The sequence below is a fragment of the Artemia franciscana genome, chromosome 9 (assembly GCF_032884065.1).
Source record: "Artemia franciscana chromosome 9, ASM3288406v1, whole genome shotgun sequence".
Classification (NCBI taxonomy): Eukaryota; Metazoa; Arthropoda; class Branchiopoda; order Anostraca; family Artemiidae; genus Artemia; species Artemia franciscana.
Window position 1 is genome coordinate 11,455,603 of NC_088871.1, and position 27,659 is coordinate 11,483,261.

The 27,659-nt window shown below is 34.9% G+C and overlaps 3 protein-coding genes across 3 annotated transcripts in view; 2 read left to right on the forward strand and 1 right to left on the reverse strand.

Moving 5' to 3' along the window:
* Positions 1-20,551, forward strand: part of LOC136031000 (arginase-1-like) — a 188,227-nt gene extending 167,676 nt beyond the window's left edge. Inside the window, exon 2 of the mRNA XM_065710161.1 lies at positions 20,299-20,551. The gene's annotated coding sequence lies outside the window, so the exon portion shown is untranslated. The remainder of the gene's footprint in view (positions 1-20,298) is intronic.
* LOC136030997 (synaptotagmin-4-like) overlaps positions 1-27,659 on the reverse strand; it is a 340,989-nt gene that overhangs the window by 121,827 nt on the left and 191,503 nt on the right. The window lies entirely within an intron of this gene.
* Positions 8,353-27,659, forward strand: part of LOC136030998 (serine--tRNA ligase, mitochondrial-like) — a 44,332-nt gene continuing 25,025 nt past the window's right edge. The window contains exon 1 of the mRNA XM_065710159.1: positions 8,353-8,394. The gene's annotated coding sequence lies outside the window, so the exon portion shown is untranslated. The remainder of the gene's footprint in view (positions 8,395-27,659) is intronic.

A 27,659-nucleotide genomic window follows, 5' to 3' on the forward strand; every position in this document is an offset into this window, starting at 1 on the left:
CGTACCAATAATACTTTTAAGAAATATCAACCAACCAAAGCTTTGCAATGGCACGCGACTTGCCGTAAAAAAAACAATGGAAAACTTAATAGAGGCCACAATCTTGACAGGGCCTTTTTGAGGGTGAGGCTGTTCTTATTCCTCGCATTCCCATGATTCCAACGGATCTGCCTTTTCAATTTAAAAGATTGCAATTCCCAATTCGATTAGCATTTGCAATCACCATTAACAAAGCTCAAGGTCAATCATTAGAAAAATGTGGTATAGATCTTAATACTGATTGTTTTTCCCATGGACAATTGTACGTTGCATGTTCGAGGGTCGGTAAACCTGACAATCTATTTATATGCAGCGACAATTGGACAGCGAAGAATGTTGTATATTCGCAAGTTTTACGCAGTTAATTTGTATTGTATCTATCTATCTATCTATCTATCTATATAAAAAACGAGTTGTGTGTATGCATGTTTGTTTGTTTGTAAAAAGAGTGTTAGCATATGACGTCATTATTAGTGCATACGGCTTTGTATATGCACAGACAATGGGAAAGCCAAGAATGTTGTATATTCGTAATTTTTACGTAGTTTAACTCCTGCAAACGAAATGAATGCTTGCCTGAAAAATTCTAATTTATGGGCACACGTAAAAATATTAAAATTAACTACAAATATGCGTGTCCGATTGCAAAACGATGACTCTGGTCAAACATTTTCAGATCAATTGCTGGCAATTGGAAACGGAAAGCTCCCAGTAGTGGGAAAGCCAAAAATGTTGTATATTCGCAATTTTTACGTAGTTTGAAACACATATATAAATCTATCTATATTCACAGGTGGGACACAGGGACATAACTACAATGGCGCGTAACTAATATGGCGCGTAACGACTTACGCGCCCGGGGGGGCTTGGGGGGCGCGAAGCGCCCCACCAACTAGGTGTTGGGGTGGCGCGAAGCGCCACCCCAAAACCTAGTATATATATATTTGTTTGTGTGTTATGTCTGTCGAATAACGTTATGTCATCATGTCGTCATGTCGTCATGAAGTTAGTTGTCGTCATGTTTGTTATGACGATGACGTCATTAAAGGTATTTAAGAAAATCGTTCAAAGGCAAATTTTTAATTGTAAGAAGATCGTGCACGGAAAAATGTTTAATTGTAAAATGACTGAAAAACCTACAATGGTAACAGCCGAGCAAGCTGCTCAAAGAGTCTATGCCAAAAAAACTTGCGGCTGATAGAGAAAGTAAGAAAAGAAAGCCTGCCGAGGAATCACAAGAACAGCAAGAAAACAGGCATATATATAAAAATAAGTTGTTTGTCTGTCTGTCTGTCTGTCTGTCTCCCTGTCTGTCTGTCGAGTGACGTCATTATATGACGTCTGAATTATTTCATCATATACCAATTCAAAAACGAATGTATTCAAGCCGAAGTAGCTGAGTTGGTAAAGCGTTATGTTCCAGGTTCCAGGTCTGGGAGGTTCCAGGTTCGAACCTTGGCTTTAGCATTAATACAAAAGAAGAAACAAAACTAAAAAAGGTAAAAACTACAAAAAACACTAATAAGAAAGTACTAAAAAAAACTACAAAAACTAAAAAAAAACTAAAAAAAGGAAAAAAACTAATAACTAAAAAAGAAAAAAAAAAACTAAAAAAGGTAAAAACTACCAAAAAACTAAAAAGAAAAAAAACAAAAACTAATAAAAAAAACTAAAAAAACTAAAAACTGAAAAGAAAAAAAAAACTAAAAAAAGTAAAAAAACTGAAAAATAGAGGAGAAAAATAAAACTAAAAACCGGGACACAAATGACGACCAGGACACAGGGAATATAAATGACGACCGGGACACTTAAAGAGAAATTACAGACTGGGACACTGGGACACAAATAACGACCGGGAGATATAAATGACGACCGGGATACTCAAAGAAAAATTACAGACCGGGACACTGGGGCACAAATGACGACCGGGATACTGGGAATATAAATGAAGACCGGGACACAGGGACACAACTACAAGGGAGATGCCGGGGGCACAGGGGGATATATAAATGACGACGGGGACACAGTGAATGTTCGATTAGCAATCACCATCAACAAAGCTCAAGGGCAATCATTAGAATAATCAGGTATAGATCTGAATATGGATTGTTTTTCCCATGGACAATTTTATGTTGCATGTTCAAGAGTCGGTAAACCTGACAATCTATTTATATGTACAGACAATGGGACATCGAAGAATGTTGTATATTCGCAAGTTTTACGTAGTTAAAAACATCCATATATTTATTTCTATATTCACAGGTGGGAAACAGGGACACAACTACAAACTCTGTAACCCAGTTCGTAACTAATATGGTGCGTAACGACTTACGCGCTCGGGGGACTGGGGGGGGGGGCGCGAAGTGCCCCCACTATCTAGGTGTGGGGGTGGTGCGAAGCGCCACCCTAACAGCTAGTTTTTATATGTATAGATGATATATTTCTATATATGATTATATATGATGGTTGTGTCCCTGTGTCCCGGTCGTCATTTATATTCCCTGTGTCTTGGTCGTTATTTGTGTCCTGGTGTCCCAGTCTGTAATTTCTCTTTGAGTTTACCGGTCGTCATTTATATTCCCTGTGTTCCGGTCGTCATTTTTGTCCTAGTGTCCCGGTCTGTAGTGTCATCTTATAATGACGTCATATACAAAGCCTTATATACTTATAATGACGTCATATGCAAACCCACAAACAAACAAACATGCATATATACAACTTGTGTCCCGGTCGTCATTTATATATCCCCCTGTGTCCCCTGGCGTCCCCGTTGTAGTTGTGTCCCTGTGTCCCAGTCGTCATTTATATTCCCTGTGTCCTGGTCGTTATTTGTGTCTCGGTGTCCCAGTCTGCAATTTTTCTTTGAATGTCCCGGTCGTCATTTATATTCCCTGTGTCCCGGTGTCCTGGTTGTCATTTGTGTCCCGGTGTCCCGGTCTGTAATTTCGTCTGTCGACAAACATGACGTCAGTCGACAAACAGCTTCACGACGGAATAATGCTCAATCCTTGTAATGACGTCAGTCTACAAACATGACGTCATCCAACACACGAACAAACAACTTATTTTTATATATATACATATATATAGATAGATAGATAGATATTCTTTACATTCATAGAATTCACCAGCGTGGTTTCGCTAGTTAAGGTAGTTAAGGTATTAACGTGGTTAAGCTAGTTAGGTATTAAAGTTATGCTCTGTAATTAAAGTTAATCTATAAGCTCTATGGTTGAATTTTATGTAATAAAAATTTTTACCAAGTACATGGATGGAAAAGCACCAATTAAAGAACAAGAATGGGGAAAAAACAAAGAGAAATTTAAAAATAAACATCTGCTAGCACCTCAATGGCCTTTTCGACTATTGATTTTTGGAAACTCTGAACGAAGTAAAACCAACTTACTCTTGAACTTGTTACAGGAAAATATCGGAAAAAAATTGAAGATTAATTCGTGAGAAGTAGAAAACGGAACACACTAATAATCAATATTTATATGAGTTTTTTTATACACCAAGAATTATACGATTCAATCGTAACTTTTTTGCATTTTTCATGTGTTGTAATCCAAAAAACTTGATAGAATCACACAAAACCATGCATATAACTTGAAAAAAGAAAAATTTATCAACTATATTAATCAAGCAGCCAAGAAACATGGATTTTTACTATTTGATTTGAAAACAAATGTTGAATCTCTTAGACACAGATAGAACTTGGAAATTCACTCAATAAAATTTGGGTAAACTAAATAATTAATTTTGGAAGCATAGGAAGTAAATATTGGAAATATACAAGTACCAAAAGTAGATTCCAAAATAGTTCTAATAAAAATTTTGAGACATTCATTTTACTCAAAATACCCTAAAGATCATATATGAAGGCCTTTGGGGTTGACCCTGCTGGCCAGGGTAGTAAGTTACGCTTCGCCGGCATTTAAGGGTTTTTGGAACATATGGTTATTGAACTTTAGATGAGGCTTATTTGGTAGAAAAGTTTTAATTCTCTTTTAAGAGTCAAAAGTGCAGGAAAGCAACTATCCCCTCTCCCCGACAACCTCTATTTTCACCAAATGCATCTGATTTAAATTGTGAAATAGCGATTTTGTTCCAAATAGTTCAAAGACTATTGGTGTTTATCAACCCTAAAAGTCTTGTTTTATGATATTTGGGACTATTTTCAAAACATAACTATCCAAATTTTATTAGATGCATTTCAGCAAAATACGACGTAATGGGGAGGGGGGGGTAGCAGCCCTTTCATCACTTTAACTCTTGAAAAGAGCACAAGAAATTCTGACCACCAATCAAATCAGTCCCCTTCGAAGTATATACGACCATCATTTCTATAAAAACCTTATGGGCCTCTAGGGTAAAACTTACAACCAATGCCCTGAGAGCTGTGGGATGGGGTGTCTTCCTCAAAATATATTTTCCAGATCCTTCAACTAACAGGAACAAAATTGCTATCTCCAAATTTTAATTGGATGTCGTTGGGGACATAATGAATGTTTTTTCCGTGGAGGAGGGGGGGGGGGTTGTCTGGCTGCTCTCAAATCGCCTTTGACTCTCAAAAAGGGCACTATAACTTCCCATTTCAAATCAAATTGACCCCATCTAAAATTAAACGACCAGCCACTCCACAAAAAAACCTATATATAGATAGATAGATAGATATTCTTTACATTCATAGAATTCACCAGCGTGGTTTCGCTAGTTAAGGTAGTTAAGGTATTAACGTGGTTAAGCTAGTTAGGTATTAAAGTTATGCTCTGTAATTAAAGTTAATCTATAAGCTCCATGGTTGAATTTTATGTAATAAAAATTTTTACCAAGTACATGGATGGAAAAGCACCAATTAAAGAACAAGAATGGGGAAAAAACAAAGAGAAATTTAAAAATAAACATCTGCTAGCACCTCAATGGCCTTTTCGACTATTGATTTTTGGAAACTCTGAACGAAGTAAAACCAATTTACTCTTGAACTTGTTACAGGAAAATATCGGAAAAAATTGAAGATTAATTCGTGAGAAGTAGAAAACGGAACACACCAATAATCAATATTTATATGAGTTTTTTATACACCAAGAATTATACGATTCAATCGTAACTTTTTTGCATTTTTCATGTGTTGTAATCCAAAAAACTTGATAGAATCACACAAAACCATGCATATAACTTGAAAAAAGAAAAATTTATCAACTATATTAATCAAGCAGCCAAGAAACATGGATTTTTACTATTTGATTTGAAAACAAATGTTGAATCTCTTAGATACAGATAGAACTTGGAAATTCAGTCAATAACATTTGGGTAAACTAAATAATTAATTTTGGAAGCATAGGAAGTAAATATTGGAAATATACAAGTACCAAAAGTAGATTCCAAAATAGCTCTAATAAAAATTTTGAGACATTTATCTTACTCAAAATACCCTAAAGATTATATATGAAGGCCTTTGGGGTTGACCCTGCTGGCCAGGGTAGTAAGTTACGCTTCGCCGGCATTTAAGGGTTTTTGGAACATATGGGTATTGAACTTTAGATGAGGCTTATTTGATAGAAAAGTTTTAATTCTCTTTTAAGAGTCAAAAGTGCAGGAAAGCAACTATCCCCTCTCCTCGACAACCTCTATTTTCACCAAATGCATCTGATTTAAATTGTGAAATAGCGATTTTGTTACAAATAGTTCAAAGACTATTGGTGTTTATCAACCCTAAAAGTCTTGTTTTATGATATTTGGGACTATTTTCAAAACATAACTATCCAAATTTTATTAGATGCATTTCAGCAAAATATGACGTAATGGGGGGGGGGGGGGGTTAGCAACCCTTTCATCACTTTAACTCTTGAAAAGAGCACAAGAAATTCTGACCACCAATCCAATCAGTCCCCTTTGAAGTATATACGACCATCATTTCTATAACAACCTTATAGGCCTCTAGGGTATAAGTTACAACCAATGCCCTGAGAGCTGTGTGATGGGGTGTCATCCTCAAAATATATTTTCCAGATCCTTCAACTAACATGAACAAAATTGCTATCTCCAAATTTTAATTGGATGTCTTTGGGGACATAATGAATGTTTTTTCCGTGGAGGAGGGGGGGGGTTGTCTGGCTGCTCTCAAATCGCCTTTGACTCTCAAAAAGGGCACTATAACTTCCCATTTCAAATCAAATTGACCCCATCTAAAATTAAATGACCAGCCACTCCACAAAAGAACCTTACATGCCCCCAGGCCATGACTTGCAACGCTTTCCCCATGGCACTGTAGGGGGGGGGGTAGACTAAAACTTCCAATTTTCAACCAAATGAGCCTCAAAGTTTATACAATCATTCCTTCCATAAGAGCCTGACATACTCCAAGGGCATAATTTACAACTCTTGCCCCAGGCTCTGGGGATTTGTTTCAACCACAAAAGCCTTGTTGTGAAATATTTTACTATTTTAAATAAAATGGCTATCTCAAAATTTGTATCAGATGTATTTCTGAAAAATATGACTTGTGTGTGTAGGTGAGGAGGAGGGAGCTAGCTGCCCTCCTATCACTTTGAACGTTGAAAGGGCACTAAAGCTTCTGATTACAAATCCAATAAGCCCCCTCTGATGTTTATTTGACTAAGCTTTCCATAGTAGCATTGTATACCCTCAGGGCATAACTTAAAATCCATGCCCTTAGGATTGTGAGGGGGTTGGCATCCTCAACAATATAGTTTCTAGACCTTTATACTACTTTCAAAAAAAAGGGCTATCTTAAAATTCTGATTAAAAATACTTGGGGAAACGACGCATGTGGGATGGACCGTTTGTCTTCTAATTACTTTTGACTATCAAAAAGCACACTAGCTCTCTTAATTTCCAATTGAATGAGCCCTTTTTGAAGTTTCTAAGACAGTTTCTTCTATTTTAGAATGGAATTTTAATGGAATTTAAGATATGAATTCCTCTTTTTTTTAATCGCAACCGTACTAACTTTTAAATGAAGGACAATTGCCACTGAAAACCCAGTTTTTATCGGAAAATTGCACAAATAGAACATTACATTTTTTACATGAAACAATTTTGGCTGACATTTTTTCCTATACTACTTAGATTTTTATTTTCACTTAGTCCTTGCTTTCGGCTAAAAATTTTTTTGGGGCAATTAAGTTTTCGTCTTTTTCCTTTTTGCCTGTGGACTCATAAAAGCACTGCAGGATTCCGTTTTTTAGCAGTGAACAGTAGATAAGTAACAATAAGTCTGTAATCATGAAAATAACTTGCTTGGTTTTTAAAGACTTTTAGTGCGTCTTGGTAAAAGTCGTGAAACAATTCACGAAATAGTCGTAAAAAAACGCGGTAAAAGTCTTTTTAGAAAAATTTAGTAAATTAAATCCATAGCCAAAAAAATATATATAATATAGATAGAAATTTGGCCTTTTGTGCAATTGCTGGTAAAGGGTTTTGAGGATTTAGCGTACCTCAAAGCTATTCTTGTAGTTCTATTTATCTCAAAGCGAAGCAAGTTTTTTTTTTTTATCACTGATGCAATTGCCAGAGCGTACAACAAAATTAGAAATAAATAATTTGGGTGCTTTATAATTTCTCTAGGACCACATTCGTCAAAAATTTAACAAATGAATTTCCTTTTATCTATAAGTGACTATGCATTGATTTTATTCAGGCACAAGAGCTACAAAAGTTAACGAAAGTTTAAGAGCAAAATAATTTGAGTTGCTCATGCCCAAGCCACATCAATGTCACTTTTGTCGATAAAAAAAATCACAAATGACATGGCCTTTCTCTTCATTTTAGCGTCACGCTTGTATTTAAAAGTGGAAAATTAAAATTACAGGCATTGGTTTTAAAAAGTTTGCATTAATACTAATTTGTGTATCACTGTTCTTTAATAATGTTACGCCTTCTTAACTTATGTCAAATTTATCTCACAGTTGGAAGAGCCACTGTCAGAAATTTCCATTTTATCTAGTTTTAAAAAGCATGCCTTAAACATTAACTCTCATTCATCAGTCAAAAAATTTATGTTTGAAAGTTGAACAATGCACAACTCGAGAAATAACGAACAGCGAAAATAATTATGGCTTTAGTCATACATAATCTTGATTTTATCGACAGATGCGACAATGTTGTGGCTCAAGTATTAAATTATGGAACGTATAAAACTGCAAGGTTCGAATATACTGTATGTCATGTACGATTTTATTTAATTGGAACTTGCCTTTAGTAAAATTTATTTGATCTCTTTTAAAATTTCGCCGAAACCTTAAGATTATGAACCTGTATATCGACAACGTTGCTCTAATTGAGCAAATATATTCAGAATTAATAAAACTGTACCATAATTGTCTTGAAAAAGTTCAGTATCTCACATCACAAAAAGATAAACACAGTCAACCAAAATGTAATTTGAACTAAGCAAAACGGAATGAATACACATTAAAGTGCAGTCAAACTGATATAAAAGAAATATGAATTTGTCAAATTTATGGAGTGCGAGTATTTTTTTTATATCCATTTTGATTCTGTAGGTTGTGTTTGCTTTGGCTTGGCTCACTTTATTTTTATTTTTTCAGTTTTGCTTCTTTGTTTTAATGACCTCTTCTTAGTTTTTATATGTGTAGTGTAACATTGTCAGTGCTAAAGTATGCAACATTGTCAATGCTAGATTTTATTTATGTAGTATAACATTGTGATAGCCTATTGTCAGTGCAAAAGTATGCCACCAGGCATGTGCACTGGTTTATCATATCTATTTATGTAATTATGGCCATAAAACATGATCTATCTATCAATATAGCCTATCCATCTATCTAGTAGGGAAAGCCATGGTAGCCTACATGCCTAAGTATTAATGACTAGCCTATATATATAGATTTTCCAAAGCATAATCTGAAAAATTTTAGACACAAGGGAATTGGGAATTACTTGTAGGCTAGCAGCAAACATAAATAGAGGAATAAAAGTTGTGGAAAAATTCTAGGTTAGTGACTTTTGGCTATCTCACAATGGGGTTAGGTTAGGAAAATGAAACTTTCAGGGATGGGTCTACAGGCCAAAGTATGTCTGGGAAGGTATTTTGAAATACCACTCTCCCTCTAGAGGGTCCTGACATTTGATGACCTTTAAAAATGCGTGTGTTATAAAAGAAAAACCTTGAAAACCCCCCAGATGGTCAAATTTGGGAAAACAACTTTATCAAGTCAATTTGTGCAGCTCCCTAAAATGCCTACCAAGTTTCATTATCCTAGCACATCCAGAAGCACCAAACTTGCCAAAGCACTGAACCCCTCCCCTCAACTCCCCCAAAGAGCATAAATCCAGTACGGTTACATCAATAATGTATCTATAACATTTGCTTATTCTATCCACCAAGCTTCATCCTGATTCCTCCACTCTAAGTGTTTTCCAAGATTTCCCATTTTCCCCTCCAACTCCCCCAAATGTCAACAGATCTGGTCAAGATTTGAAATAAGAGCTCTGAGACATGAACTCCTTCTAACTATCAAATTTCATTAAGATCTGGTCACCCATTCTTAAATTAAAAATACCTAATTTTTTCTAATTTTTCCAAATTAACACCCTCCAGTTGCTCCAAAGAGATGGATCCATTCCAATTATGTCAATCTCATATCTAGAACTTGTGTTTATTCTTCCAATCAAGTTTCATCCCAATCTCTCCACTCTAAGCATTTTCCAAGATTTATGTTTCCCTCCTCCAACCCCCTATGTCCCCAGATCCAATTTGAGTCAAAAATAGAGCATCTGAGACATAAGATCCTTCTATATATCACGTTCCATTAAGATGCATTCACCTATTCATAACATAAAAATACCTCAATTTTCACATTTTCCAAGAATTCCGGTTCCCCCTCCAACTCCCCCCAATGTCACATGATCCAGTCAGTATTTAAAATAAGAGCTTTAAAGCACAAGATCCTTCTAAATATAAAATTTTGTTAAGATCTGATCACCTATTTGTAAGTTACAAATACCTCATTTTTCCAAATTACCCCCCCCCCACCAAACTCCACCAAAGAGAGTGGATTCAGTCCAGTTATGTCTGTCATGTATCTTAGACTTATTTTTATTCTTCCCATCCAGTTTCATCCTGATGTCTCTGCTTTAAGTATTTTCTAAGAGTTCTAACCCCTCCCTCAATGATGCTGGATACAGTTGAGATTTAAAATAAGAGATTTGAGTTACAAGGTCCTTCTAAATATGAAGTTTCATGAAGATCCAATCACTCCTTTGTAAGTTAAAAATAAGTCAATTTTTCAGAATTAACCCTCCCCCCTAAGTTCCTCCAAATAGAGTGGATCTGTTCCAATTATGTCAATCATGTATCTAAGAATTCTGCTTATTTTCCCCACCAGGTTTCATTGCAATCCCTCCTCTCTAAGCATTTTCCATGATTTTAGCTCCCCCCAATGTCACCAGATCTGATTAGGACTTAAAATAAGAGCTTTGAGACATGATATCCTAAATATCAAATTTCATTGAGGTCTGATCACCTGTTTGTAAGTTAAAAATACCTCATTTTTTCTAATTTTTCAGAATTAACCCCCCCCCCAACTACCCCAAAGAGAATGGATCTTTTTTGGTTATGTCAATCACATATCTAGGACTTGTACTTATTTTTCCCACCAAGTGTCATCCCAATCCCTCCACTCTAGGTGTTTTCCAAGATTTTAGGTTTTCCCCTCCCAACTTCCCCCCAATGTCACCAGATCTGGTTGGGATTTTAAATAAGAGCTCTTAGACACAATATCTTTCAAAGCATCACATTTCATTAAGATCTGATCAACTATTTGTAAGTTAAAAATACTTCATTTTTTCTGAATTAACCAGCCATCCACTCTCCCCCAGATGGTCAAATCGGGAAAATGACTATTTCTTATTTAAGAAATTCTTATTCTGGTCCCTGATACGCTTGCCAAATTTCATCACCCTAGCATACCTGGAAGTGTCTAAAGTAGCAAAACCAGGACCAACAGACAGACCAACAGAATTTGGGATTGCTATATGTCACTTGGTTAATACCTAGTGCCATAAAAACTCCTCAAGTGTAAGCTAATAGGCTATAGGTTGTCACAACCCAACCCAGATTCAGAAGAAATTTACAGACTGCTATGTTGATGATAAACAACATCAACACCCAGAGTAATGAAGAGCTGTGTAATTTGCCATTTACAATTGTTGAGCTGAACTGCATGATAAGCAGCATGCAATAGCCTGTAGGCTGCTATGCTGCAATCAAATTTATCCATGGAATGAAATTTATGAAAAATCTATCTAAAAATAGAGTAAAAACTGCATTAGACATTGTTTATTATCAGTGGCCCCATGATGAATTTTTTGAAATATAGAAGGGATATGTTGTAGTTAGAAACTACTGGGGGGTTGAAAAGTTTGGTTATACATGGACAACTGAATGGCTCCTATTTGCAAAGCAGGTGGCAGCAGACTGCACTACATGATCAAACATTTATCCAGGATCTTTGATGCTGGGTAAGATGAAAATGCCTGATTCCCACCACAAGTACAAGCAAGTAACTAAGTAAAATAAGGATATAACTAGTTAAAAAGCTATATATTTATCACCATGTTACCAGTTATTGGTAAAGCTTATGAAAGACTCACTAAAAATAAAACTAACTACATCACAACAGAGCAAAAGAATTTGAATGATTTTCAGTGTGGCTTTGTTAAAGATTATGGAACAACAGAAAACTTGATAATGTTTAAAAAAACCTGCACTGAATTGCCTCCAAAATAAATAGATTATTATAGCTGTAATCTTAGTGTTACGGGGTGGTTTTGTTGAATAATGAGTTTGGAGTGAGGTTTATCTTAAGGGGGATTTTGCCTTGAGGTGCTTGGGACTTTTCTAAGTCTTAATAGCTTAATGTGGATATGGGATATGGGAGCTAAATTATTAATGGAATAAAACAGTCTTATATATAATCCCCAGTAACCTGGGAGACAGAACCATCTCCGTGTTGTTCGAGGTCTCCTGAAACAAATATAGATTCCCTTGGGACCGTACCTGAAGGCTTGAGGAACTGTACCTGATGCCCTAGTACATAGACAGAAGATGATTAAATACAATAAGGTTTATTTACTTACAACATACAACTTTGGACAAAATAGCTTCAATGACTTATAGCATGAAAAGGTGAACATGAACAATTGATCTTGACTATTCAAATCTCTCCTGAAAGCTCACTACTCGCTCCTTGCGTTGGGCTGATATATCCAACGCGATTTCTAAAACCAGAACTCCCCGGACAGGCTTGGTGACCTGTGGCGGTTGACCTCCGCTACTATTGGTATTATCCAATCATGTGACTAGTCCCGCACCCAAAAGTTATTTTCATGGCAAGGATTTCCCTTCTGGTTTTGAGTTGAAGAAACCCAGAGTTCACAATAATCAGTTAGTTAACTTGTTAAATAACATTTAAGTTGTGTCTAAATGCACGTAGTCCAAAGTATTGACTTATTGCTAAATTCTAAATGATTTTATTCAAATCTTTTACTAATTGAACTTTACTAAAAGGGGTATGACTGAGAAATTTAGTCCTGAACTTAAGAGTTTCTAGAAGAGTATGGATGAGAGATTTGGTCCTATATTTGAGGATTTCTAAGGGGGTGTGGATGCGAGATTTGGCCCTGAATTTTATAGAGGGGAGGGGGCTGGTCTATATGTTACATATCCCCTTCCCGTTGTAGATTGATGTCCCCATCAATCAGTCTAATCTCTTTCTTTAAACATTGCATTTAATCCTTATTGTATATAAAAATTTTATTATAATTCCATAACCTTGTAAATGATGATTTAAAATTTAAGAAATATTTTCCTTCACCTTATATATATATGTCCTGTACCTAGCACTAAAAAAAATTATTTAACCAAAACACTTGAGATTAACTGTTATTACACACGAATACCTGGTTCCAATTGTTTATTTTTCCTTGAAATTTTAACTGTTATATTGGATTTTTAATTGATCGCAGGCATTTTAATAATAAAAATAAAAATACACAACATAATATAAAAAGATTTCCACTGGCACTTAAAAATGGTATTATTACTGGAGGGGACCTATAAATTATCTTGCCACCAAATTTTGGTCCTACGAATTTTGGGGGCTTATATCGTTTCCCTGGGATTCCCAGATGTTAGATGTAGAACTTTCATTTCTTCTGTTTTTGGTTCCTTGATTATTATTTGAGATGGAGCTATTATATGGCTGCCGTCGGCTGATGTAACTTCCTCTTGTATTTCTGTTCCAACTATTACTGGGTTGATTTGTCCTTCCACGATACCCTCCTCGATATTGATACGTATTGCGTTGGAAATTTTCATTTTGGGTGGGATAATTATTTCTTGTTACAAAGGTGTTCCCTCCATTGCCTCTAGGGGCGTACCCACTATAGTTTGTCCCCCTGGACAAACGGTTACCTGTTCCCCTAATATTTGGGCGATAATTATTGTTTGCGAAACAATTTCTGTCGATATGTCCTAACCGGTTACAGGTGTAGCACCTTAATGGTTCATGATTAGTTTGTGCCCTTAATTGATTATTGGGGGCAAAACGTACTTGTGTTGGATGTGTGGTGGTTCGAATTTGATTTCGAACAGGTTTGGGCGATGATTCTCTGGAGAAAAATCGCGGAGAGGAATCTCCTGACTTTACAGGGGCTTTGTTTTCTACAGCATTTATTGACAGTTTTTGATGCTGCAGGACAATCGAATCAATTTCTACGGCTCTTTCTATTTCCTGAACTGCTAGTTCTAGGTTATCAATATTTTTAGCTATCTAAAGGCGGTATAACTTTGGGTTGAGTCCCTGTTTAATTGCATTGAGTATTATTTTTTCATATAGTTCCCCTTCTCCTGGACCATATCGGGCTTCTGTTGCGATTCTAATTTTATGCAAGTACTCACGAACGTTTTGGGTCTGTTCGAATGTTCAGGAAATAAATTCAGGAAATAGAAAGAGCCGTAGAAATTGATTCGATTGTTCTGTAGCATCAAAAACTGTCAATAAATGCTGTAGAAAACAAAGCCGCTGTAAAATCAGGAGATTCCTCTCCGCGATTTTTCTCCCGAGAATCATCGCCCAAACCTGTTCGAAATCAAATTCGAACCACCACACCTCCAAGACAAGTACGTTTTGAAATAAACATTAAAAACACTAAAAATCGGAACTAAATCACGAAACAGTAGGACATAATTAGTAACGAAAATTTAAAATCAGCAACTTAATCTCCTTCACTGGAATGTTAAAGTAACAAAGGCCATTATACAAAGGCCCTATACATAGCACGTTCGATCATTCCAAGATTACCTATCTGACAAGTCTGATTACTTATCTTTAGCGTTTCATGAGGCGTAAATGACGACAGAGTTTAGAAGGATTAATACTTGAGACAGTCTGGATTAGTAGTCAGATAAGGTATACCTACCCGAAAAGTACAGGATTACTGAGGATAAGTGACATCATATATACCAAAAATTTAATCTTTTAATAAATGGAAAAAAATATTTGAAATCATGTACAGAGAATAAAAAGAGACAGTAGATGTGAAATGTGCAACACTTCCAGGGGTTTGTAAATAAGCTATGTTTAAAGTGGACTACACGTGATTAATGTTGTTAACTCCTAGTGACCTATGGTATTTCAATTAAGAAGTTGCCGGATAAGTATTTGTTGTTATCTTTTATGGATTACACCCAGGGAACTTAATATTAAGCGTACAAGGGATGCTCAATACAATCACAAACACACATCAAAAATTTTCTGTCACAAAACATTTCCTTCGACAGCAAGTAAAGCATATACTGGGAAAATCGCATCAAGGAGAGACAAAGGAAATGTTAAATTACTGTGATTTGGTCTCTAAAAATGCAAAAGAGAAACAGGAACCGACCAATCTCAAAATTGGGTATATTATCTTATAATTTACCATATTTCTAATCATTTTGAAAATTGATAAGAAACACAAAATAAAAACTAACTCTGTGGTAAAAATACGAATTTGAAGCGTTGTATTTGCAATGTCACAAACGCTCATTTTTTCTGCCTCAGTTAGAGAGAAACCAAAGGATTGTTGGTAAGTTTGGTAAATTTGATTACTTTTTACTTGAGACAGTCTGGATTAGTAGTCAGATAAGGTATACCTACCCGAAAAGTACAGGATTACTGAGGATAAGTGACGTCATATATACCAAAAATTTAATCTTTTAGTAAATGGAAAAAAATATTTGAAATCATGTACAGAGAATAAAAAGAGACAGTAGATGTGAAACGTGCATGTAAATAAGCTATGTTTAAAGTGGACTACACGTGATTAATGTTGTTAACTCCTAGTGACCTATGGTATTTCAGTTAAGAAGTTGCCGGATAAGTATTTGTTGTTATCTTTTATGGACTACACCCAGGGAACTTTGGTAAGTTTGGTGCTGCAGATATTTTGATGTCTTTAAAAAATCTGACCCAAAATTAAGAGGCTTATTTAACATCAAGTCCTTAGACTCCTCTGCTTTAATTGTTTTAATAGGTTTTTTTGTAGTATTGTAAGGGGAATATGTATTTATTTTTGTCGATTTTTTTGGTGCATATCAAACTCTCCTATTTATATTGTGGGGATTGGAGTCACTTAAGATGGAGGGGAAAACCCCCTCCCACCCCAATGTGTTCAAATAGTTAGTAAAAGAATTGGAGTCTGTAAAATAGTGGCATGAGGACATAATGCATCTCCACCCAAAAAAACAACAACACTGTGGCTACAGACACTGTAGTGGGTTAAAAATAAATTAAAAACTAAGTAGACAATTTTAAGTATTTTTAAATCTCAACATCATGAGTGGAAATAGCTTCGAAATCAGTATTCAATAGCAAAATGAGTAACAAACAAAAGAAAAAGCACCCAACTCACAAACAGGACACATTATAAATAAAAGGCGAGGAAAAATTAACCTATTCAGATATAGAAGATGTAAAAGTTAATAATAATAAAAAGGGATAATAAAAATCAAATAGGGACAGTGATTATTTAAGGTTTTAAAGTAAGCAGTTTTTCTCAAATTTCCAAGATATTGAAAGCTTTACAAAATTGCTGCGCTTTTATAATCAATTTAAAAAAAATTCATCCCAGTGGAAACTCGTCACAGTTGAAGACAAGGTGCTAAAATAAAACAGCCAATCACAAATTAAATTGATCAAACATAGCTATTTAGATAAAGTTCATCTTATTTTTTGTTTCTTTGTACTCATTGATTCATTATACAATTAGAAATAAATAACTTATTCAATTTACTTCATGATTGCTATAAAAACACTAAAATACTTCATAGTTTGAAAGAAAACGAATCCGTATAAATAAATCCTACCTGATCGTCAATAGAACGTAAAAACAAAAAACCAAGAATCGAGAAACAATGAACTGATTAGTTTAAATAAATGAACCCAACTGTACAGTAAGGGAACAATTAATCGATAATTACAAAGAGATGCATAAATAAGTATACATATATATGTGTGTTTATATCATTAAATAGGTCAGAAATCACTGTATTTTCTATTGGCCCTACCCTTTAGTAGTATAATACGACTTCTTTCGGCTTGGGTCTAGAAGAATTTGATTAAAAATCTCCAGAAAAGACTGGTAAACATGATATCATCTCATTTACAACCATGAGAAAAGTCAAACATTACTTTCAAATTTTTTTCAACTTTTCAATTGCTATACTATAATAATTCGAAATTTTCCCCATTATCGTACAGAGACATGTGACAAAGTTACTATTTCTTGAAAACAAAACTCATGAGCAGTTATTTGATTAGTTTATGCTATTGCAAATGGTAACTCCTAAGAATTCCCTTGACGGTTGTTTCCAAAAGCGGCTAGTACCAGTCTCCTAGCTGCCTCGACGGTTTGCCCAACTTGTTCACTGTTTCCAATAGCAGGGTTTACTTCAACAATATCGAGAGCTGATAATCTTCCAGTCGTATTCACCGTTTCAAGCAGTGTCATACCTTCTCTTAATCTAAGTCCACCACGAACTGTTGTTCCTGTGCTTGGAGCTTCAACTGGATCTAAGGCATCAACATCAAACGATACATGAAGAGGTCTTCTATGTAGAGGATCTATCATGTTAAGAGTAAACTGCACTGCTTCTTTTATGCCCATCAAATCAACTTCTTCCATGCTTAAGGAACATATGCCCAATTCATTAATTATCTTCCTTTCTTTGGGGTCAACATCTCGCAGTCCGATAAAAGCCAAATTTTTAGCAGACAGCCTATTTTTTACCCAATTCCATTCAGGAGACGAAGGCTCGTCTTGCAGTTCCTTCAGCACAAAAGATAATGGCATTCCGTGCATATTTCCGCTGGGTGTACTTTTCACGGTATTTATATCAGCATGGGCATCAACCCATATAACACATGAATCTGGATAGGCTGTCAAGTGACCGTGAACTGTTCCAGCACCTATGCTATGGTCTCCACCCAGAGTCAACACTTTCCGATTACTTTGGCATATCTGAAACACTTTGTCACTTACGGACTTGTTATACGATGCTACCTCATGCCAATTTTTAACTTTAGAATGGGTAACTTTGTCAATTTGTGCATTACTTTCAGTAAGGTCTCCAAAATCCTCAATTTGATGTCCTAAATCCTTCAAGTTCTTTAACACAGACGAATCTCGAATTACTTTTGGGCCCAATGATGTTCCCTTTTTAGACTGTCCTTTTTCAAATGCAGCACCAACAACACCAATATGAAGATGTTTTGTAAGAATGAGGCCCAAGTAAGGAGATGATTTTGAGACTGTCATTATTATTTTACATAAATTCATCCTTAGTCTACTAGATCTTGCTTGGATCAGCACGCTTTTAATTTGAAACTATGTGCTTTTAAATCTCAGACAGGACTTGTCTAGTTTAGATTCAAAAATCTTCACGCTCCTGCTTTGTAATTGACTATAGTACCCTAACAATATCTAGCTAATATTTATGCACTTGGTAGATTTTAGTGCTTTTTTAGGGAAGCAGATGGTACCAAATAATTTTGATGGTTTGTTCGGGTCTCTCCTTTCGTGTCCATTCCCATTTTCAATGTATTATGTCCCGTTTTTCGGTTGTTCTTTGTAAGAGTGCCTTTTTATTATTATCTTCAGGAATGTTTTCTAGTTTTTTTTTCCTGCCAATAAGTGGCGGTGGCCTCGTTTGAACTTTAATTGAGTGGTGGAAACATGATATTTTTGATGCACTAAGCGATTATTTATCGGCTGATCATGCTTTCAACTATATTCAATAATAGTGTGTCATTCTCTGTTTCTGTATTCGTATACTGTTCAATAAAGTTCGCGGGTTCTAAAAAAAAAAAAAAAAAAAAAAAAAAAAAAAAAAAAAAAAAAAAAAAAAAAAAAAAAAAAAATTATCAGCTCTCGATATTGTTGAAGTAAACCCTGCAATTGGTTGGAAACAGTGATTGGTTGGCAAACCGTCGAGGCAGCTAGGAGACTGGTACTAGCCGCTTTTGGAAACAGCCGTCAAGGAAATTCTTAGGAGTTACCATTTGCAATAGCATAAACTAATCAAATAACTGCTCATGAGTTTTGTTTTCAAGAAATAGTAACTTTGTCACATGTCTCTGTACGATAATGGGGAAAATTTCGAATTCTTATAGTATAGCAATTGAAAAGTTGAAAAAAATTTGAAAGTAATGTTTGACTTTTCTCATGGTTGTAAATGAGATGATATCATGTTTACCAGTATTTTCTGGAGATTTTTAATCAAATTCTTCTAGACCCAAGCCGAAAGAAGTCGTATTATACTACTAAAGGGTAGGGCCAATAGAAAATACAGTGATTTCAGACCTATTTAATGATATAAACACACATATGTATGTATACTTATTTATGCATCCCTTTGTAATTATCGATTAATTGTTCCCTTACTGTACAGTTGGGTTCATTTATTTAAACTAATCAGTTCATTGTTCCCCGATTCTTGGTTTTTTGTTTTTATGTTCTATTGACGATCAGGTAGGATTTATTTATACGGATTCGTTTTCTTTCAGACTATGAAGTATTTTAGTGTTTTTATAGCAATCATGAAGTAAATTGAATAAGTTATTTATTTCTAATTGTATAATGAATCAATGAGTACAAAGAAACAAAAAATAAGATGAACTTTATCTAAATAGCTATGTTTGATCAATTTAATTTGTGATTGGCTAATTTATTTTAGCACCTTGTCTTCAACTGTGTCGAGTTTCCACTTGGATGAATTTTTTTAAATTGATTATAAAAGCGCAGCAATTTTGTAAAGCTTTCAATATCTTGGAAATTTGAGAAAAACTGCTTACTTTAAAACCTTAAATTATTACTGTCCTTATTTGATTTTTATTATCCCTTTTTATTATTATTAACTTTTACATCTTCTATATCTGAATAGGTTAATTTTTCCTCGCCTTTTATTGATAATGTGTCCTGTCTGTGAGTTGGGTGCTTTTTCTTTTGTTTGTTACTCATTTTGCTATTGAATACTGATTTCGAAGCTATTTCCACTCATGATGTTGAGATTTAAAAATACTTAAAATTGTCTACTTAGTTTTTAATTTATTTTTAACCCACTAAAGTGTCTGTAGCCACAGTGTTGTTGTTTTTTTGGGTGGAGATGCATTATGTCTTCATACCACTGTTTTACAGACTCCAATTCTTTTACGAACTATCTGAACACATTGGGGTGGGAGGGGGTTTTCCCCTCCATCTTAAGTGACTCCAATCCCCACAATATAAATAGGTGAGTTTGATATGCACAAAAAAAATCGACAAAAATAAATACATATTCCCCCTTACAATACTACAAAAAAAAACCTATTAAAACAATTAAAGCAGAGGAGGATAAGGACTTGATGTTAAATAAGCCTCTTAATTTTGGGTCAGATTTTTTAAAGACATTAAAATATCTGCAGCACCAAACTTACCAAAGTTCCCTGGGTGTAATCCATAAAAGATAACAATAAATGCTTATGGCACTAGGAGTTAACAACATTAATCACGTGTAGTCCACTTTAAACATAGCTTATTTACAAACCCCTGGAAGTGTTGCACGTTTCACATCTACTGTCTCTTTTTATTCTCTGTACATGATTTCAAATATTTTTTTCAATTTTTTAAAAGATTAAATTTTTGGTATATATGATGTCACTTATCCTCAGTAATCCTGTACTTTTCGGGTAGGTATACCTTATCTGACTACTAATCCAGACTGTCTCAAGTATTAATCCTTCTAAACCCTGTCGTCATTTACGCCTCATGAAACGCTAAAGATAAGTAATCGGACTTGTCAGATAGGTAATCCTGGAATGCTCGAACGTGCTATGTATAGAGCCTTTGTATAATGGCCTTTGTTACTTTAACATTCCAGTGAAGGAGTTTAAGTTACTGATTTTAAATTATCGTTACTAATTATGTCCTACTGTTTCGTGATTTAGTTCCGATTTTTAGTGTTTATAATGTTTATTTCAAAACGTACTTGTCTTGGAGGTGTGGTGGTTCGAATTTGATTTCGAACAGGTTTGGGCGATGATTCTCGGGAGAAAAATCACGGAGAGGAATCTCCTGACTTTACAGGGGCTATGTTTTCTACAGCATTTATTGACAGTTTTTGATGCTGCAGGACAATCGAATCAATTTCTACGGCTCTTTCTATTTCCTGAACTGCTAGTTCTAGGTTATCAATATTTTTAGCTATCAAAAGGCGGTATAACTTTGGGTTGAGCCCCTGTTTAAATGCATTGAGTATTATTTTTTCATATAGTTCCTCTTCTCCTGGACCATATCGCGCTTCTGTTGCGATTCTAAGTTTTTGCAAGTACTCACGAACGTTTTGGGTCTGTTCGAATGTAACTAAGTCATGTTTCAGTTTATACAATGAACTTGTGTCAATGAATCTTTTTTGGAAGGCCTGTTGCAATAATTCTATTGAGTTAATTGTTGAGGTTGCTTCTGTGCCTATTGTATTTTCGATTTGTTTTAGAAAAGTTAGTGCCTGTCCTTTTAGTCTTAAAAGTAACATGCTTTTTAATACTTTCAAGTCAATTTTTGTCATTTCTACGAATTGTCCTAAATGGATGTTGAGTTGATCAATTTCCGTATCTCCTTCATATTCTGGTAATGATTTTGCAATTCTACCGAGGTTGCAATAATTTGTTGCGCTTTTAATATTTCATCTTGTTCTTGGTCCATTGTAGTGTGTTTTTAAGTAGCGGTATAAAATAAAAAATATTTTTTTTTTATCAGTGTTTTATTAACGTCCTCCGAGTTTTTTTTTTTCATTGTTTTATTTTCATTTTAAAGGTTTTGATTACTTTTGAATGTGGTATACCTATATATAAAAAAATGGAAACAGAAATAAAATCGCACTGTACCTAAAAATTCAAAAATCGAGATAAAATTGCACTGCACTTAAAAATCAAAAAGTAAAATGTAAATAATCATATGTGTCCATGTTAGTAGGCATTAATTGTGTAGGTACTTTCAGTTCCTTTTGCTTCTTCCTTTTTTCGACCGCACCATATGTTACGGGGTGGTTTTGTTGAATAATGAGTTTGGAGTGAGGTTTATCTTAAGGGGAATTTTGCCTTAAGGTGCTTGGGACTTTTCTAAGTCTTAATAGCTTAATGTGGATATGGGATATGGGAGCTAAATTATTAATAGAATAAAACAGCCTTATATATAATCCCCAGTAACCTGGGAGACAGAAACATCTCAGTGTTGTTCGAGGTCTCCTGAAACAAATATAGATTCCCTTGGGACCGTACCTGAAGGCTAGAGGAACTTTAGCTGATGCCCTAGTACATAGACAGAAGATGATTAAATACAATAAGGTTTATTTACTTACAATATACAACTTTGGACAAAATAGCTTCAATGACTTATAGCATGAAAAGGTGAACATGAACAATTGATCTTGACTATTCAAATCTCTCCTGAAAGCTCACTACTCGCTCCTTGCGTTGGGCTGATATATCCAACGCGATTTCTAAAACCAGAACTCCTCGGACAGGCTTGGTGACCTGTGGCGGTTGACCTCCGCTACTATTGGTATTATCCAATCATGTGACTAGTCCCGCACCCAAAAGTTATTTTCATGGCAAGGATTTCCCTTTTGGTTTTGAGTTGAAGAAACCCAGAGTTCACAATAACCAGTTAGTTAACTTGTTAAATAACATTTAAGTTTTGTCTAAATGCACGTAGTCCAAAGTATTGACTTATTGCTAAATTCTAAATGATTTTATTCAAATCTTTTACTAATTGAAATTTACTAAAAGAGGTATGACTGAGAAATTTAGTCCAGAACTTAAGAGTTTCTAGAAGAGTATGGATGAGAGATTTGGTCCTATATTTGAGGATTTCTAAGGGGGTGTGGATGCGAGATTTGGCCCTGAATTTTATAGAGGGGAGGGGGCTGGTCTATATGTTACATTAGATTTGAGGGACACCTTTGATAATATAGTCTATCTAAAAATTCTTAGTTACCTTATAGAGGCCAGATTTAAGGGAAAGATACTTGCTGTGATCTATCCTGCTCTGGAACCTGGGAAGAGGTTGAAGAAGTAAAGATGATTTACAAAGCTCATTTTGAGCTCTGGAAACCTGGGCCTGCAATGCTGACATTGAGTCTTCCTTTGAAAACACAGTAGTCATGTTATTAGCAAATCGAGAACTTTTGACAAAACCAGTGTTATTTCTTGATGGACATAATTCAAATTTGTCAAAGAGACCAAATTTTTGGGCTGCAAAGTTGACTCTAAGTTATCTTAGATAAATCATATTAATTATTTGAGTAGAACATGCCAAAAAAGGCTGAATCTGATTAAATAAGTGTGAAGTAAGAACTCCTTTCCTAGTGGAATTTTACTGCAAACCTATTCACCCAAAAATTTAGTATGGATTGCAGATATATGATCTGTCAGGGATCAGTTCTCTGAAAAATAAAAGACAAAATCCAAAATTTAGCACTTTGGAGCCTTGAAAGCAACACAAACAAAATTTTTTGCACATTGAAGGAATAGCACTATTAAATAGTTAATTTTACTGGTATTAAAACTCAATCACCACATTATCTTTAAAAGATTTGGATTAGTGTAAAGTATCCTGTTAAAACAAAAATTATCAAAACTGGTAGAATAGTTCAGTTCAGTTCAGTTTATTAACATCAAAATAGATGGACAACAATAATTTTCTACCCCTACAAGGCTCCATGACCTGTTACATAGGGGTTAAACCAAAAATAAATACCAAATAAAGAGTCTCTTCTTAAAAAAAACAAGAAATCCAATTAAATAATTTTGTGTTATTTTTACAGAAATTCAAATCCAAGTCCACACCATCTCCCACCACCACAAAATCACAGCAATTAAAATTAAATAAATAAACGTGCTCAAGCCTAGCATCTAGGGATGTCGCCCTACCCTCATTATTCATCATATTATTAAACATATAACAATATTAATTCAAACCAATTCAAAAATAAATTTTTTCTCAAATTTATTCCCCATTATATTTATCAACCAAAAATATTTTAGTTGGGTTTTAAAGGCATCAAATGAATGAATGCTATGGACATTATCAGGGAGACTGTTCCATACTTTACTACATGCTATTTCGGGACTAAAATCTGATCTTACAATCTTAGTTTAAGGTAATAGTAGGTGGTCTTTATTGCGTAGATTATGAGAGCTCCTTGAATTAACTAAATCGGGAAAGAAAGAATTGAAACAGCAAGGCAGTTCACCATGATGATACTTGAAAATCATTGAAGAGCAAGAGATGACATAGAGTGCATAAGCATTCAAAAGCTCTTTTCGATATCCTTTGTTAAATTCGTTAACTAACTGGCAAGCCTTTTGATGAATTACTTTAATCGGATGGAGCAGAGGCTGGTCAGTAGACATCCAAATCGAGTTGCAGTAAGTTGAATATGACTGAATGAGTGATAAATACAGGGTCCAAAGAATAGATCCAGGAAAAATGTGTTTAAGGAAGATAAACACATTATTATAGATGCAAATAATCAAGCTAGATAAAGGAATAAGTAGTAATGCATTGAATTTCTTTCTTTTATTTTTACAAGAACAATATGCTAAAGTGAATTTAACAATGGCATTGAAGCTTCCTACAGTGATACAATTTCTTCATTGGACATTGAAATACAGTTTCAAGAAGTACTGAATTCCCTCTGTTCAAAAATTCACCTGCACTCCTACATTTAAAAGACTTACAGGATCTCATCACCTAGTTTCCAAAAAGTATTGTCTCCCCCTTTCTCTTCAGTTTTCCAACCAGAGTGTATTATCATTCAAATTGCCATCAATGTGATGTGAAGTAACTACCAGAAGTTTAAACTAAATGGGATATTTTTTACTCTTAAGGTGTTTAGCAGCAATTTTGAATTTCGTCTAGAAAAGAATAAAAGCTTGGAAATTAATAAATTACTTTAAATTCCACTTGCTAGCAGTATGGACAAATTCCAGTGTACAACAGTTAGTGATGATAGAGCTGTGGGATATCATCTGCATATAAGCCATTGTTAGTCACCCAGTCATTGTCAAGGTTAAAAGCTTTTGACAGTCATTGATCCCACTATTGTCTTGCTTAGACCATTCCACATACTTATGATGTGGTTTCTTTTTCTTGTTATTGCATGCTTGCAGAACAGCTTCACTGAATGACTTCTGGTACTTGACAACAGGGTAGGCTCAAATATATCCTTGTCATCAGACTGGAGCAGCTTGTATATCATAATCATGTCACCTATTTGTTGATGGTATGTTAGAGTTTGTAGCTTAAGGCTCTGCAGTCAACATGCAAACTCTTTATCTTTGAGGCCCTTTATTTGTATGGTTGTCCATCTTTAGATGGATTTAAAAGCCGTCTGGTCTGTTTTAGTAATTGGCATGGCAACACACATTCCAAACTCCAATCTTGGTCTCACCAAGCTTTTGTAGAGTATAGTAACTATTACTGGGAATATACTGGTGATTGTGCTCTTGATAATACCAAGAGTTTGGTTATCCCATTCTACTGCAGCTTAAGTGTGGCAGCTGAATTGCAGGTCTTCATCTACAACAACCCCCAAATCTCTTTCTGAGGTACTCTTGGAGATTGGCTGTCTCATACCAGCATCTGATGACATTGAGTATTACCATTGTGGGTTATTGCTTCCAAAATGGAGAACCTTGCACTTATCAATATTAAACTAGAATTTCCATACATTGACCCATTTGCAAAAGCTCTCTAGATCTGACTGTATTGAGGCCACATCCTACTCTGTGTCAACAGGACCAATAAGTTTTGAGTCATCAGCATACCTGTAAAATAACATAAATAATATTCTGTTTTGCTGGGATTCCTGGTAACAAGGCTCTAGATAAACTTACTAAAGAAGCCATGTTTGATGGGGAGGTTTTAATACCAGACACACCAAATGAAATAAATCAAATTGTTAACATAATACTAAGTACTACTAGGAATGATCAACTATTGCTCTTTAATGCAACAGCAAGAAGATTATGCAATCCCAGCTTTACCCAACCAAATCTAGGAATTTACCATCACCTTAACCAACAAAGTGAAAGAGCCAATTTTTCCGTAACGTCTGGACATTGAACACAGGAAGTTACATGGGACTTTTTATAGTGAAAATCCTGATTGTGGAATAAATGAAACATTGGAAAATATTTGTTCAATAGTTTATATGAAAATTATAGAAAAAAGATTCAGGTTTTTTTTTTGCATCAAGTGATTTACCAATGTAGATTAATTATGCTACAAAGAATAGTGAATATTCATAGACAGTAATTGGACTTCCATTAGAAATTTTGTGCAGGATTAGTAAACTTGGAAATATGTAATGTTGTATAGGATGCATAGCTGCATAGTGTTGATGTTTAATTTACTGCAGTCAGGACTTTACTGCAAATTGATGAAAGGGAATTAACTGCACTGGAAATTTGGTGAAGAAGGTCCTTGAAGACAAGAGATGACCTCAAATCAATAAATATCTAGTATATTAGTATTATTTGTGTCAGGAGGAATGGTATGAGTATCAAAAAGAGAGGAAGAATAGGTACTGTAAATTTCGATTATATGTATTATTAGTGTTTCATTCTATAGTGAAATTATAGAATTGGCATAAAGAGAAATAGTGGGTGGATTGACAAAATAGTGGCTCGAGTGTAGAGAGGGTTTAGTTTCATAAATAAATGGAAAAGTAAATTGTATAGTTATCTCTGCAGAATAGGGCTAAAGTAAGTAAGAAGAGCTTTATTAGCACTGACTGGCCTGTAGACCTTAAATTCCCGGGAATCGGCACCCCAAGTACTTGCACTTCCCACAAACTGATGAATTTTGTGTTTTTCGATCGTCTCTTAGATCTATATTTTAAAACAAAGTACTAAATAGATACCAAAACGACCAACAAAATCATATCAGTAGAAGGGGTCACAAGAACTTCAGGGTCCAAAAGTAACCTAAATCAATAGCAACAACTGTTTGATGTTTTCTAGAGAAGTTGCCTACAAATTGGTACCCAACTGACTTACCATATTTCTAACAGTAGGGTCTATTAAAAGAGTATTGTTCAGTCCTGCTTTCTAAGACTATAACGTGAGAAAGATTGAGATGCCTTGGGCGTGTTCTGGGGATGAGGGATGAAAGATTCCAAAAATTATTCTTTTGGCCAACCATTTAGAACTAAACAAAAAGTAGGTCATCCTTAATTGGGGTGGGAGGATTTTGAAAAGAAAGATTTATGGGAAATGGCATCTTCCTGGGAGGGTGTAAAGAGGGAGGCATTATATAGATTGGGAAGGAGGTGGAGCATGCGTACCTGTGTGGGCCTCATGCAGCTTGGTGTTGCAGTGAGTTGTCAGTTGTAGTAGTTTTTTGTAATTCTACAAATTTAGGGAGAAATCATGAGTTAGTTTATTTGAATTGAATGTTGTATAAACTGTAAAGAACTAAAAAATGTTGTTTCTTTTTTGAAATTAATCTTCATGGTTAGAGATTTCATTTTAGCAAGTTAACAGAAATTGCAACAAGTTGGGTTAGCTGATATCTGAGAAATATGTATTAGGTTTTGGGAGGTGAGGTAGTCTGCTCTTTCAGTGGTAATCTGCCAGGTTGAACATTCTGCTATGGCGAATTAATGAGAATTTTTTGCAAGTTTGAAGAGTTAATATCTGAGGGGAAAATTAAGTACCTTTAAAGATTACTGATAAAGAAGGTTGGTGGTTCATATTTCTATGCCGAGTGCCAATTTGGTTTGGGGAGGGGGATGGGCATTGTGTTCCAAAACATTCCATTATTTTTATATCTGAAACCCTTCATATTTCTTTGCAAAGTATAAATTATGTTTGAATGGGGGGGAGGGGTCTTGTCTCCCAAAATATTTCCCATATATAAATTGGTATTTTGTGGAATCTCATATTAGTAATTTTCATTGATTGGATGAACATTTTAATTAAATATCTCTTGTTTTCATAATTTCAAGTTGGTGGGAGTGTCAAAGAAGGGGTATTGAGGGAAGAGGGCAC